Genomic DNA, 15,637 nt, shown 5'->3' with positions numbered 1-15,637 from the left:
CTGTGCATAATGAATCACGATATGTCAATTACTACATTCTGTTAACAAGCTCGTGTCCGACTGTGCACCGCCAATGAGTGCCCTGCAATTTGCCACACATCTGTGGCAGAGCAAGTGGGGCAGAGGATTTTGAGACACTCCAGGCCCAGGGAAATCAGGTGGTCGGTTTGTTTTTGGCAACTACTGGCCGCAGTGATTGGGCAGCAGTATGGAGGGATGTACATTCTCCTTTCTAGGGAGCAGGTCTGTGTCCCGGGTACCCTTTCGTGTCCTGGAGGGAAAAGGGTGTCTGACTCAGGTAAGTCCAGCTAGAGGAAGCCGTCTCTGTACTATTTTGTCTGAAGTACCAGCCAATATGGGGCAGAGGTAGAGTGGGAATTAAAAAATCCCTCCCCCCGGCCCCGCATGGTTTGATGGCCTGATCATCTATTAGCAGCTCCGAAGTCACAAACAGGATTCAAAACCTGGCTCTACTGCATATGAGCTCTGTGACCTTAAGTAAGTCTCTTAATTTCTCTGTGACTCAGTTTCCGCATCTGCAAACTGGGGATAATAATACCTACTTTGCAGAGCTATTTGCAAGGACTAAACGAGACAATGCATATCAAACCCAGAATAGCAGCTGGTACGTAGCGGGCGTGCAATTCATGAGACTCCTACCACGTTCGAGATGTTTTCTGAAGGGATTCTCATCTCTGGAGGAAGACTGGGGCCAGGACCTTGGCAATCCCAGACAAGTGTGTTTCAGATGTGTGTGTGCCCCTCCGCCCCCCACCCCCGAAGTGGCTCCACGGGGACGATGACAACTGCAGTCATGTGAGGATGTCAGATGTGCCTTCCTCACCTCCACACTGGCTGCGCGAAAAGTGAAGAAGCTCCCGGTGAGAGGGGAGGCTGCTCATTGCTCAGGCAGCACCGCTGCAGCCCCTGACCTACTTTCTTACTAAAAATAGCCCCTCTTAGGTCACTGCCGCAAACTGAATTCCACTGCTTCACTGCACCCCGGAAGCAGGTGGGTGGGCGTCAGAGCACATTTGGTGAGCCCGAGCCCGAGCCCCCGCCTCTGCGGCACGTGGCTGCCCACTACGCACGCTGATCCCACACAGCTGCGCGCCGGCCGCCGGCTCCTGGGCCCACCCCGCCCCACGCCGCTGTCTGCGCACAGCAGGGCTGAGCCTTGGGGGGCGCGGAGGGAGACAAGGGGCGCTGACTGGACTTCCAGTTCCTGGCCTCAACTATGAGCTCCACTGCGTTCTTGTTACTTCACCTTGAGCAAGACACTTAACTTTCCTTTGCCTCGGTCTCCTCATCCATAAAAGGGAGCTAATAAAACTGACCTCGAGGTATTATACAGATAAGACATGCTGCATGTAGAGGGTCGTTGGCAAAGAATAGGTGCTCGATAATGAAGCGATGACAGTTACTCTCTGCCGTCTGGCCCGCTGCGCCACAACGCCCTCGTGCTGAAGCCTCTTAGGGCAGCAGCGGCATGAGCCGCCGGACCACCCCGAAAACCAGACACAGTTCAGACTGAAAGCTCTTTAGAGGCAGTTAGGTCAAGGGCTCCCACACATGGCTAAGCATCACAGTACCAAAGTGGCTTGTGAACAATACCGATTCCCGGGGCACCTGGGTGGCTCCGTCAGTTAAGCATCTGACTCTTGATTTCGGCTCAGGTCATGAGATCCAGCCCCACATGGGGCTCCATGCTCAGCTCAGAGTCCGCTTGGGATTCTCTCTCTCTCTCTCTCTCTCCTCTGCCCCTCCCCACCACTCTCTCTCTCTAATAAATAAATAAATCTCCAAACAAACTAAACAAACAAACCAATACTGATTCCAGGTCTTTGCCCTGGATTTTGGGATTCAGGACACCTGTCTGGGGACATGGGAATCTGCATTTTAATAAGCTTTCCAGGTATCTGTGATGCACTGCCAGGTTTGAGAAACTTTGAGTTAAGCCAATCACCTCCTTAAAAATAAATGCGTAGGGGCGCCTGGGTGGCTCAGTCGTTAAGCGTCTGCCTTCAGCTCGGGTCATGATCCCGGGGTCCTGGGATCGAGCCCCCCATCAGGCTCCCTGCTCTGCGGGAGGCCTGCTTCTCCCTCTCGCTCACCCCTGCTTGTGTTCCCTCTCTCTGTCTCTGTGTTTCTCTGTCAAATAAATGGATAAAATCTTTAAAAAAAAACAAATGCGTAAATGAATTATTGTTATTTGTCCTCCATTATAAGGATAATGAATGGCCATTATAAAATATGCATAAAACATGGAAAAGTAAAAAGTGAAAAACAATTCAACCAACATGTATTGAGTACCCACTAAATGCCAGGCCCTCTGCTAAGCAGTGGGGATTTGGCAATAGCACAGTTCTGACCAGGATGCCTGGGTGGTTCAGTCGGTTAAGTGTTTGCCTTCGGCTCAGGTCATGATCCCAGGGTTCTGGGATCAAGTTTCACATTGGGCTCCTTGCTCAGCAGGGAGCCTGTTTCTCCCTCTGCCTGCCGTTCCCCCGCTTGTGCTCTCTCTCTCTTTCTCTGACAAATAAATAAAATCTTAAAACACACACACACACACACACACAGTTCTGACCCTCAAGGGGCATCCAGTCTATGTGTAGAGACAAAAATAGACATGGAAAACTAATACACATGTTAGCGCTTTCTTACAAAATCTACAGAAACAGAGATGAAGGCGTAATTTACTTTTTCTAGGAAGTCAGGGAAATTTAAAACTGGCTTGGAAGGAGAGTAAGTATTCACCCGCTGGCCAAGGGAGGAAAGGGCATTGCAGAAGGAATAAACAGGACATACAAAAGCACGCACAGTGTTTGTTGGGAAAATGTCCTAAGGTCACCATATATGGCAAATGATGGCACAGGGGTAGCTGGTGTGAGTGACTGTGGCTAGATCATTAAGGATCCTGGATGACATCAACATTGTTGCCTACATTGGGAAGTATGATTTTTCCCACTACATTTTTTTTTTTAAGATTTTATTTATTTGACAGAGAGAGACACAGCGAGAGAGGGAACACAAGCAGGGGGAGTGGGAGAGGGAGAAGCAGGCTTCCCGCTGAGCAGGGAGTCCGATGTGGGGCTCGATCCCAGGACCCTGGGATCGTGACCTGGGATCATGACCTGAGCTGAAGGCAGACGCTTAACAACCGAGCCACCCAGTAGTGCCCCACTACAGTTTTTTTTATAGATGCCTTTTTGGTTTCATTCTTACATGACCAACGCTGGTACCCTTAGTAAATACTGCAAATTAGTCAAGGAGATGAACCATAATTTATCCAATCCCAATTATCAGACATTTAGGCAGCTTCTAGTTTCACTAAATTGTACAAACACCATGATGAGCCTCTTTAACCATAAAGCTGTTTCCATATTTAAGGTCTTTCCTTAGGAGACAATTCCAGGATATGAATTAATAAGTGAAACTGAATGGGCATCTTCAAGGCTCTTGATTAATAATAGTTCCAAAGGATTTTCCAAAAGCGGTCTGTTTTTGTAAATGAGGAGGTAAGGCCCAAAGAAGTTATATGTCTTGTCCAAGTCACACTGTTGAATGGGGGTGGAACCAAGAGCAATACCTGAGTCTCCTAACTCCTAGCCCAGCGTCCTTTCTTTTACATCACATTGCCTTCCTACAGATGAGGGCTGAAAGCAATAAGATCTATTCAGCCAATGCCTGTGATCACTTCTAACTAAGGATTTTAGGTTAGCAATGTACATGGGTAGGATATTAAAGCAATATGTATGTTTATGCACAATACACATGTGAAGCTCTATATGAAAGTCTATTTTTCTAACCTTATCATGTATGCTCCCCCTGCAATTTCAGTTTCTGTTCTAACCAAGCCAAGTGTATCTTACACTGTCTTACCTCTGTACCTTTGATCCTACATGAAATGTCTCCTGTTCACCTATTGAAATTCTATGCATATTTTAAAAAGACAGACCTACATGATCCAAAAAGCATTTCCAGACTGTGGGCATTTACCACCATAATACCCATATATGATACTTATTTTATTGCTTTGTACTACCTCTGGTATTGATGTAAAATTATTTAAGTTTATCTCCAAATAAAAGTCTGTCTCAGGCCTCTCTTGTTAGAGGTAAAGCAAAAAACCCCGCACCCTCCTAAAGTGAATGAGAATAGATTCACTTAAAAAGGCACTTCTAGAATTTGATGGGCTCAAGACAGGTCAGTCTCCTACTCTGTATCTTCCGTATTGCTACAGCAGACAGACATCTGGGTAGACTGGAAAGGATGGGAAGACTAATAGTGCCCACATGCGGAGCACCTACCCTGACCAGGCACGGTGCCGATGGCTTCACATGCATTACTTAGAACGACCATAAAATAATCCCAGCAAGGGAAATGATTATTCTTGCCATTTTACAGATGAGTAATGGTGGGACCTGCAAGACTGATACTTGCTCAAAGGTCAACACCATTAGAAAGTGTCAGAACTGGGATTTAAACCCAAGTATGTCTGACTCAAAGAACCTGTTTTTTTTTTTTTCTTCTCTGCTTTACTACACTGTCTTGGCAAATGTCATTTCAATTCCGGCTCCGCTGTGATCCATCTCTACGGTCCCCAGTGAGGATTCAAGCTGAGTCCTAGCTTTCTCACCTGCGAGATGAGGATAATTATCTCTCCATCCTGTTCTCCTTCCCAGCGCACACGCGTGCGCGCACACACACACACACACACACACACACACAGCTGTTGCCATGACTGAATGATACGAGTGTCAGAGATCCAGACAGACATACAATTAAAGTCGTGAACATTACAACGGGTCATTATGACAATGGCTGGAGACCCTCCAAGATCCTCTGTCATTTAAGAAGGATTTACTGACACTCACTAGACAGCTTCTCCTAGCTCCAGAAAGTGATTGGTGGCAATGCATTTCATAATGATCTGCAACAAGACCTGAAACCAAGAAGTTAATACTCAGAAATTCCATTAGACAAAATGCTGCGTTTGTGGAGCACTCTAGGGAATCGTGGTTTCCCAGGACATTTTCCTGCTCCATCATTTATATATATGTATATGTACACAAACCTGTGTGTGCACACATACACATCTTTTACCAGCAGCCCGTTTCCAGAAAGCAGGATTCGGCAGAAGGAAGGCTGGGCTCAGACTCCCCCACCACCAGGGGGCCGGTTATAAATGGGTTTGGGACATTAATTCCAGTTTTGCAGAGGCTTCTGGTACAATGTCAGGAGACCCAGCTGGGGTGTCAGGAGAGCTGGCTTATAATTCAGGTTCTGCACTTACTAGTTGTATAACCTTGGGCAAGATCCGTGACCTCTCAGCCTCCATTTTCTTTCAGGAAAACAGGGATAATGCCTTATCCTAGACAAATGAGTTAACCTCCCCGGACTGCTGTTTGCTCTGCTCTAAGACGATGCCCCAGTTACAATGTGTCATGGGCTCACTGTGTGCCTGGTCCTGTGCTGAGGCTCTGCAAGCATTCTTTCACGCATCCTCACCCTCCTAGGAGATGGGGACTATTATCTCTATTTGATAGATGCAGAAGCCTACACTCAGAGGAGCTCAGTCATCTGCCCCAGGTCACCTGCGTGCAGCTGCAGAGTTAGGATTCAAACCCCCATCTCTTTGATTTGAAACCCTCTGCTCTTCACCATCAAACCAAATTCTTGCCTACCAGGGAGCTGTTGCAGGTGACATGAAATAACATTTATTACTGTAACGTGTGCATCTTGAGAATGGAGGGGAGGGACAGGAACTGCGGGAGAAATATTTGATGTTGTGCTCCCCAAATTCACGAAGTCAGCCACACAGTGAACATGGGCAGGGGTGATGGATGAAATCCTCACAAGCTGTAACAGCCAGAGAGCTGAAGGCCGGTTTAGCAATGAGAAAGCCCTCCTGAAGACCAGGACAAAGTGCTCCTGTCCGAGCATCAGCACGGCTTCCTCGAAGCTCATGATGTCCAAGGTGACCATGCTAGACACAGAGGAGGAGGAAGGTGTGACTCTGAAGGCGGGATAGCCCCCTCCCCACCCTCACCCCGACCCCTCACTCTTGCACTGAAAGGATGAAGGGACACTTGAGGCAGACACCACATTTTTAAACCTTAGGCAGCATTGAGCTAAAAATAGAGCTGTGAGTCAAGTGTCTATTACTGAGTCCTCTGCCTCTGCACTCTGGAAATCAGACCATTTCACTCCTCATCAACCCCACCATCCCAAGGCGCTCATTGCCACAACTCAGAGACTCGGGGAAGTAAGCGTTACTGAGAGTCTAATGAGCACCTGCTATCATGCTGGGCCCTCTGCCATCTCCTCTGAGCTGCATGACAACCCTGTGAGGCAGGTCTTATCAACTCCCATTTTATAGATGAGGACACTGGGGCTCAGGTTGGCATGAGGACTTGTCCAGGGTCACTCGGCTTGTAAGTGGTGATGCTGGGAACAGAACCCAGGTGAGTCTGGATCCGGAACTCATGCTCTTTCAAATACACATGCCTGCTACATTTTAAAGAAAGAAGGTGAGCTTCACTTAGGTCTAGTGACTGATGAAAGCAACAGGGCTATCCAGTTCACCTTATGGCTCTGGGAAGGACGTAGCAAAGCAGCCGTTTGCATGATTCACTCCTGTGACTGACAAGAAGACTCCTCTTTTATAGCTTCCGCAGCTGCTCAATCTCCGTGGCCACCCCACGCCCTCCAGCCGGCTCGGGGAGGGGGGTGGAACTCTTTATATATAAGAATGTTGGTGGCCTCCTGCCTCAACGCATGATCGTCAGACTTTTAAGTGATAAGAATGCCAAAAATCATAATAAAGGACAAGAGGAGTCAGGGTCGGGGGAAGATAGCAAGAGAGGATTTTCTGAAAAGCAGGGTTGTTGGTACAAACACAACAGAATAACCCCCAAAGTTTATGAAAACACTTTCTTAGCAATGTCTTCATCCGATGCTCCTAACACCCTGGGAGGTAAGTGTCAGAATCTCCATTTTATAGGTGATCAAAATGTGGTTCCAAAAGATTAAGGTCTAAGGTCCCAGGTCAGACAGAGGCTGGGACAAGAACCTATGTCTCCTAATTCCCATCCAGGGCTTCCCCCAACCCACCCACTCCTTAAAGTTGTGAAGACAGAAATCTGTGAGGCCTGTAAAAGAAAAACCCTGTAGTCTCGCTCCCCTGAACGACAGGAAAAGTGAGGGTCAGGGCCAGAGAGAAGCAGCATAATGTCTGAAAGTCTAGGCTTGGGAATCAGAACCTTTTTTCAAATTTCACCTTAGATATCTACTTATTGTGTGACCCTGGGCAAGTTACTTGATCTCTCTGCCTTGACTTCTTCACTTGTTGTGGTGGTTTTTTAAGATTTATTTGAGAGAGAGAGAGAGAGAGAGAGAGAGAGAGAGAGTGTGAGTGGGGGGAGAGGCAGAGGGAGAGAATCTTCAAGCAGACTCCCTGCTGAATATGGAGGCCGATGTGGGGCTCAATCTCACAACCCTGAGATCATGACCTGAGCCAAAACCAAGAGCCTGATGCTCAACCGACTAAGCCACCCAGGCACCCCTTGACTTCCTCACTTGTAAAATGTGGCTAATAATAGTACCTATCTCACATGGTTGTGGTATCAAATAAAAAAGAAAAACAAACAATACATGCCCAGTGCCTGGCACCAAGGCAAACACCTGGTAAGAGTTAATTGTCACTGCTTTCATCATTATCGTCATGAAGGAAGGTGCCCAGCACACTGCTTGGCCCATAGGAGGTACTCAGTGAATACTGTCCCATCTCCTTCCCCGTACTCCCACACCTCCCAGGGCAGAAACTCCCCATCCATTATCTTTAGACCTGTTGAGAGGAGGTCTAGGGTTGGAAGTTGGGAGAACAGAGGGTGCTTCTTCCCAGGCAGCCTGATTGGGCCGGCCTCGTTTTCTGGGGCAGTGAGCTGCTACATGAAGTCATTAGTCATACTTCGTGCTACATGCTTTCAAGTCACTCCCCAGACTTTAGTGATTCCATCCTGGATTTTCCTCAAGGAGACAGAGCCCTCATGTGTATGGGCTCCTCCTGAGGACCAAACCCTCAAAATGGCTTCTTGACATCTAAGGAGAAAGTCTTGCAGGCTGGGCAGATCCCTGCAAAACATGGCGAGGGAAGCCGTTTCTGCCCGGGGCCAAACTATTACAGTGGCAGGAATAATCACAGGATAATTACATCAATGTAACAGTATCGAAGGCATGACGAAACCATACCCTAGAGCAGGGCCACTTAGCAAAAACACCATCCATATAGACATGAAGAAAAAACTACTTAGGTAGTCCTGCTTCACTTACCTTTCTCTGCAGAAACTACCTGACCTCTCCAAAGAGTTAAAAGTCTTCATCCCAATCTCCTACCAGGTCATTCTATTTGGATGTTCCATAGGCATCGCACACTCAGTTATGCTCAAAAATACATTCGTCACCTTGCCTCTAGCCTGCTCTTTCCTCTTTCCATGTATTTCCCCTCTCGGTCAATGATGGCATATCCACTCAGTCTACCGAGCAGATCACTGGATACCATCCACGATCCTGCCCGTTTTTCTCCTTCCTTTCTCAAGCCTGTTCCAACTGTGTCACTGAATCCCAATGGGCTGAGCTTGGGCTTTCAAATCTCTTACTTTCTATCTCAGTTTCTCAGTTTGCCGCTACTCATTTCGGGTCCTCATCACCCCTCCCTTAAGGTAATGCTCTGGCTTCTCTACTCATCTCTCTGCTTCCAGACCCTCTCCCCTTCAACTCAGCCACCGTCCTGTCCCCAGAATGATTTAAAATACAATTTGGACCATGTAACAGTCAGTTTTATGTGGCATGTGTACCCAGTTATTCAATCAAACACTAACCTAGGTGTTGCTGTGAAGATATTCTGCAGATGTGATTAACATCTATAATAAATTGGCTTTATGCAGAAATTCTTCCAGATGATCTGGGTGGGCCTGATCCAATCAGTTGAAAGGCCTTAAGAAGAAGTGACCCCTTTTGCAGTTTGTCTTCACAACGGCTCCATTGCTTGTCCCACTGACAGTTTAAAGGCAACATAACCATCAAGTTCATCTTCTCCCCTCTGTCCACATCTCCGCTGCCATGGCTGGCTCCTTGGCCTTGACCTCACTGCAGGCTGACCAGCAATCAGCTAGGCAGTTACACCCAAGACTCAGAACTTCTACCATTAGGCCTGCTCTTAACATTTATACCCAGTTAAATGTTACTTTGTTGGCTTTAACTCATATTTCCACCCTTGTTTTGTTCCTGATTTTGTTATTCTTTGCATACCCTCCCAATTTTCTGATATCTCAGAAAGTGGAACACTCATTCTTCTCTGCCTTCATGGGGGCAGTCTGAGGCTGGAAACTTTGGCAGCCATAAGAGATCCCTTTGCAGGTCTTATCAATCTACTACTGAATAATCTGGGAGAGTATCACCCACTTATTATGAATCCACCACGATGGATATCTAGCCCCTCACAATGTAGAGTATCCAGGACAATGCTCTTCTCCTTGAGCAAGTTACTTAACCTCTCTGTGCCTTAGTTTCCCCATCTGTGAAACAAGCATACAACTACCTACCTTACGTTTAATGTAAAGAATCAATCAATAATCCATATAAAATGTATAAAACCATACATGGTCCGTGGTAAGGACCAATAATGTCAGCTATTACTGTTATTATGGTCAATAAATATTTGAGAGTTGGTAATTTGCTGTGTTGATTTATTTTCCCTTACCTTCCCCCAAACCTGAGTTATTGAAGTCTTTACCTTTTTTTTAAAGATTTTATTTATTTATTTATTTGACAGAGAGACACAGCAAGAGAGGGAACACAAGCAGGGGGAGTGGGAGAGGGAGAAGCAGGCTTCCCGCTGAGCAGGGAGCCTGATGCGGGGCTTGATCCCAGGACCCTGGGATCATGACCTGAGCTGAAGGCAGACGCTAAATGACTGAGCCACTGAGGTGCCCCTCTTTATTTTTTTTTTTAACCGCAATTGAGTTCATATAGCAACCCCTGAGAGAGCCTCAAACCCTGGAGAATGAAAGGAAACAGGACTACTTTCTGTATTGTACTGGGCTGCATGTGAGCTAGTGCAGAGAAGGGAAACAGAGGACACGATGTGTCTAGTGGGGACAAGCAGTCGAAGTCAGCCAGAAGTGAGCCGAGTGAAGGACTCCCCATGCCACGGCTGCCATGTCACAGTGACAAGGGTGGGGCCTTTGGAGCTCATCTCCAATGTTGCTGATGCTCTGTCTCCAAGGTGTGGTGATGCCAGCTGGAGTCAAGACTTGGGAGCTGTCATCCTGGGCTTAGCCTCTGACTTGCTGTGTGACTTTGGGCAAATCATTTCCACACTTAGGCCTTCATTTCCTCTTTTGTGGGGATTAGGCCATCTCTAAAGTCTCCTCTACCTTTAAAGTATGTGGTTCTATGACCCCGGGCCTCTTCTTAGATTAGAGCAGCTAAAATTCTGCTCCCCTCCCTCAGGAAGGCAGGCCCCTCCCACAGTAGAAGCCCATAAACATTTGGCCATCCACTCCATTTGGAAAATTAAAATGCATTTGCCCAAAAGTCCCTATCATTTTACTTGGGGTTTTAGTTGTTGTTTGCCTTCTGTTATGTATTGCCATTTGCTGAATTTTTTACAAGTCAGTTCCCAACTGATGGAAATAAATTTTCTTCATATGCAGAATTTATCTAAGAGGTGTTGCCTGAATAAAATGAACAGACTCACAGAACTCACAAAACCCACCATCGCAAAGGCCCCGGTGTGGAGGCTCCCACTCTGGGTGGCTTACCTTCCATCGATACGTGGCCTGCCTTGCAGTCTCTGGGCCACTCTGGGGCCACTTCCTCTGCCCTGTGCAGCTGTGGGCTACAAAAGCGAGCTATGAACTTCCCACTAATCAGGGCAGACTGAGCCCAGGCTTTTATCTCTACTCCCTTCCAAAGCCCCATTTAACCGACTGGAAAAAACTAAAGAAAGTATAAATCCACCAAGGAAAGGAAAATAGAAGGAGAGACAACAGCAGACAAAATAGCATAACACATTTCAGATGAAGAAGAGATGGAGGAGGTAACTAACTTCTCAGAGTGGAGCTGGCTGCAGCCCACTGTGGGCTGAAGGGGACAGTGAAAATGGAACCCACTTTTCTTACAAAACTTGGGGAAGCCTCAGGACTGAGAGGCACCAAGTGCCTTTGAAAGTGGGATAAAGACAGAGCTGAAATCAGAGGGACTGGCTGAAAGCATATATATGGGATGGTTAGGTTCTCAGATTCTTCCCAACATTCACAACCAGGCAACCTACTTCCTAAGTGAACACTAGATATTTGTTCTCTGGAGAAACTGACCCACAGAGGCCCTGGACTCAGGGAAAAAACAAAAACAAACAAAAAAACAAACAAAAAAACAGATGCACTGGATGGTGGGGGTGACGATAAGGATGAAATAAACAGTTTCAGTGACAATCTGTGTACGAGGAATGGGATCCCAAGTCTCCTTCCTCCATCGTGTTCCAGAAAGTCAACAGCCAGGCATATATATGCCAAGGCAAGAGATTAGAAAAAAGCCCATAAATACTGATCTCTGGAGGTCCACGAATGAAAAAGCTTCCCTCACTCCTCTGCCCCTCATGCCCCTCATCTTACAAGGAAGTCGACCAGTCAGTGAGCCCTCCCCATGCATATATTGCCTCACTTAGTGTCTCACTTTCCAATTTGAACAGACAGCTAAAGATCACCACGTTTCTAGAGAGGAAAACCTCTGCAACAGTCCAGGCCTCAGCACAAGACAGACTACAGCTCAAAGGAGTAGCAGGAAAGAGTTTTATAAAGGAGCCATTCACAGAGGCAGGGACAATGTTTAGGGAAACCAACAGGGATAGTTTCGTACCCCGGGACCACTAAAGCTAGAGCTTTACCACCTCTATTTAAGTCAGTAGAGGCAAGGGAAGGTTGTGGCTAGCGGAACCAGAGAGGATGGAGTTATGGAGAGGGATGTGAGGTGGCAGGAGCCGCAGCCACAGAGCAGGGATCCAAGCTGGGGGAACAAATACCCCGACCCCACCTTTTCCCATCCTCAGATCTCCTGCTGTGCCTCTCACTAGCCGAATCCCACCAGAAGTTAGAGGGCAAGGGAACCTGCTGACGCAGGCCACAGAGATCAGTCTCCCGGGAGGCACATAACGGGGTGTAAAGAGCACATCTGGGGGGCAATAAACAACATCCAGCAAGTCTCCAATAGGTAGGACAGAACCCCAAACAGGAAAAGGAAAAAGTGGAAGAAACAGAGACAAGGCAGAGGGCAAAAGAAAACATTTTTAAAACTCTACAATATCCACTGAGAAATAATAGATGACAAGGCTACAATATTATCAAGAACAGAAATTTTTTTTTTAAAAAAAGGACTGAAGAAGAAGAAAGAGTGCTTAAAAATTAAAAAAGAGAGCCAAAATAAAAATTCCATTTCAAAGGTTGGAAGATCAAGTCAACGAAATTTCCCAGAAAGTGATCCAAAAAGTAAAAAGATGTCCAAGAGGAAAGAAAAACTAAGAAAATTAGAAGGTAAGTCCAGGAGATTCAATATACGTCTAAGAAGTCCCAGAAAGTGAGAATTGAGACAACTAAGGAAAAAACTATAAAAAACTATTTCAAGAAAAATCTCCCAGAACTGAAGGGCATAAGCCTCCAATAGAGGGTTCAGTGAGTACCAGGACAAGGAATAAAAGATCACCCATACCAAAGCACATCATCATAAAAGTTCAAAACAATGAAGAGAAAGAGAAACTCCTAAAATTTCAAAGAGAAAAAAAAAACCCTGGTCTCATACAAAGGAACAGAAATTAGAAGAAGAAAAAAACCAGACTTCTCACTAGTAACACTAGAAGCTAGAGGACAATGGAAAACCTCCAAAAATCAGAAGGAAAGGGACTTCCAACCTTGAATCCTACATACAAACTGTCAACCAACTGTGAAAACAGAGTACATGTATTTTCAGAATCCAAGGAATCAAAAAATTTATCTCCATCTACTCTTTCTTAGGGAGCTACTGGAACATGCGCTCCACCAAAGTAAGAGACCAATCTCAAGAAGGAGGAAGACAGGGAGCAGATGAAACAGGGTTTAACACAGGAGAGCAGTAAAGAGAAGTCACAGGGTAACAGCTGTGAGGCCTGGGGTAAGTATTTCAGATGGAACCAGGAGGCAGGGCTCTGGGGTGGGGTGGGGGTGGGGACACTGCTAACAGACTTGACATATTTGACCATATGAAAAGAGTATCAAGAGGTGAAGAGGCGGGCACCCGGATGGCTCAGTTGGTTAAGAGTCTGGCTCTTGATTTTTGGCTCAGGACATGATCTCAGGGTCATGAGATCAAGGCCCATGTCAGCTCCGCACTCAGCACGAGTCTGCTCGAGTTTCCCATCCTCTGCTCCTCCCCCTGTTCATACACACTCCCACACTCTCTCTCTCTCAAATAAATAAATAAATCTTAAAAAAGGGGGGGTGAAGAGGTGTTTTACAGATATTTTGGGGGCATTTGGGAAGAATTAGTGGTTAGTATATAGAAAATCAAACAAAGGAAGAGTAAAAAACAAAACCCAACAACCAGGCAATACCCCAGAAGAAGAGAAAGTACAGTACAGGAGCCATATCGTGATACCTTACTTGGCTCAGCAGTGAGAATGGTCTTTACGCTGGGCTTACTAACAGACTGATGATTTCAGTACAGTGGGAGGATGGAGGAAGAGGAAATGGGGGTGGTGGTATAAGATAATTAATTTTTATTTATATTAAGAAATCAATAGACATAATTTGCTTTATTTATTTATTTACTTATTTAGAGAGGGGGAGAGAGAACGAGAGAGCGGTGGGGAGGGACGAAGGGAGAGGGAGAGAGAGAATCTTAAGCAGACTCCACACCCAGCGCCGAGCCTGACCTGGGGCTCAATCTCACAACCCTGAGATCACGACCTAAGCTGAAATCAAGAGTTGGACACTCAACTGACTGAGCCACCCAGGCGCCCCTAAATTTTAATTTATATTAAGAAATCAATAGATATAATTTATTTTATTTAAAACTGATAAGTTAAATGAGCATTTGATTTTTAAACACAGAGGTAAATACCTGAAAAGAATTCAAAATGGCTGGCTCTGGGAATGGGCCTTGGGGTGGGAAAAGGTGAGGCAGAAACTGCCATTATTAAGCCTTTCAGTTTTGTTTACTTTTTAACTACATATATGTGTGTGTGTGTGTGTGTGTATGTACACACACACACACTCACATATATATACACACACACACACACACTATTCTGTAACAAGCAAAAAGTTATCTAATAAAAAAGCGCATGCTCCAGAATCAGATAATCTGGTTCAAATAGTGCCACCCAGTATCAGTTGTAAGATCTTAAGACAAGATGCTTACCTTTTCTGATCCTCATTTTTCTCATGTGTAAAACAGGATTGCGGGTTATAGTGTAAGTAAGCTCCAGGCACACGTGAGTATGCAGGAGTGTATGCTAAAGCTTAGTCTGGCGCGTGACACACGGCAAGTTTCCGGAAGAGGAAGGAGATCAGTGGCACACGTGACAGTCACATCACCTTGGCTCCGCGTCAAGAGTGAAGGCTGGACCCTCTCCGCTCGCAAACATGCCCCACCAGGCAATAAGCAAAGTGAGGCCAGGGGCTATTCCCTGTGTCCTGGCAGCCCATCCACAGGGCCTAGCTTCACACTGGGCACACGGGAAGACTATTTCCACTAGTCTACGTCCGTGGCATTGACTTAAGAAGAGAGGAGCAAGATGACAAAGAGGGCCATATGGGAAGCAAGGCGAAACACCAGAAAGAGCCCTCAAGTGAGTCAGAATCAGACATGCTGAGCACCTACTCTGTGCCAAGAGAAACCACACAATTCACTCCAGTGACAAGCATTTATAGAAGTGGTTATTACCTCAATCTTCAAAGAAGTGGAACCCACAGTTCAGAGAAGGTGGCAACTTGCACATGGTCACACAGGTATGAAGCAGCAGAGCAGGAATTGGAATCCGTGGCCTCCTAACTCCAAGGCCTCAGGCTCCTTACACTATCTTACACTGCCTGGGGCAAATCAGGCAACCTTTCTGAGACTCCCTGTCCTCACCTGTGTGAATGGGACTGAACCTCCCCTGAGAACCTCTAAGCAGCGACCGTGAAAAAGGGCGGGTGAGTTGGACAGCCTTGGGCACTGTGAGCCGTGAGCACGTCAGAAGCACTCACATCCGCACGCATGCCACACGAGGACTAAGCTGTGAGCTTCCTGTCCCTCTTAGCCTCGTGGCTGCCTTGGGAAGAGGAAAGGATTAGCCTTGAGCTGGGCCAAGGAATCTGATGGGGATTTTGGAGCCACGACGCCTGGTCGGAGCCATCAGACATCCAGTGTGCTGAAGGCCGGAAGGTCAGCAGCATCTTTCTTGTCTCAAGCAGAAAAGCACAAGCTTACCGAATTAATATCTTACAAAGCCACAAAATCAAACCCACTGCCATTCCTCTGTGATTCCTCTGTTGAAGTATATCAAAAATCAATCAAAGGAAGCGGGGGAAAAACAGGCAATTTTAACCCCAGGAAAAGA

General features: G+C 46.4%; 1 protein-coding gene across 16 annotated transcripts in view; it reads right to left on the bottom strand.

Moving 5' to 3' along the window:
• SERGEF (secretion regulating guanine nucleotide exchange factor) overlaps positions 1 to 15,637 on the bottom strand; it is a 217,128-nt gene that overhangs the window by 53,796 nt on the left and 147,695 nt on the right. The window lies entirely within an intron of this gene.

This window comes from Callorhinus ursinus, unplaced genomic scaffold, assembly GCF_003265705.2.
Source record: "Callorhinus ursinus isolate GAN/ISIS: 27379988/994484 unplaced genomic scaffold, GSC_fseal_2.0 scaffold49, whole genome shotgun sequence".
Taxonomy (NCBI): Eukaryota; Metazoa; Chordata; class Mammalia; order Carnivora; family Otariidae; genus Callorhinus; species Callorhinus ursinus.
The sequence above is the reverse complement of the archived record's forward strand: the minus strand, read 5'-3'. Positions and strand labels throughout refer to the sequence as shown.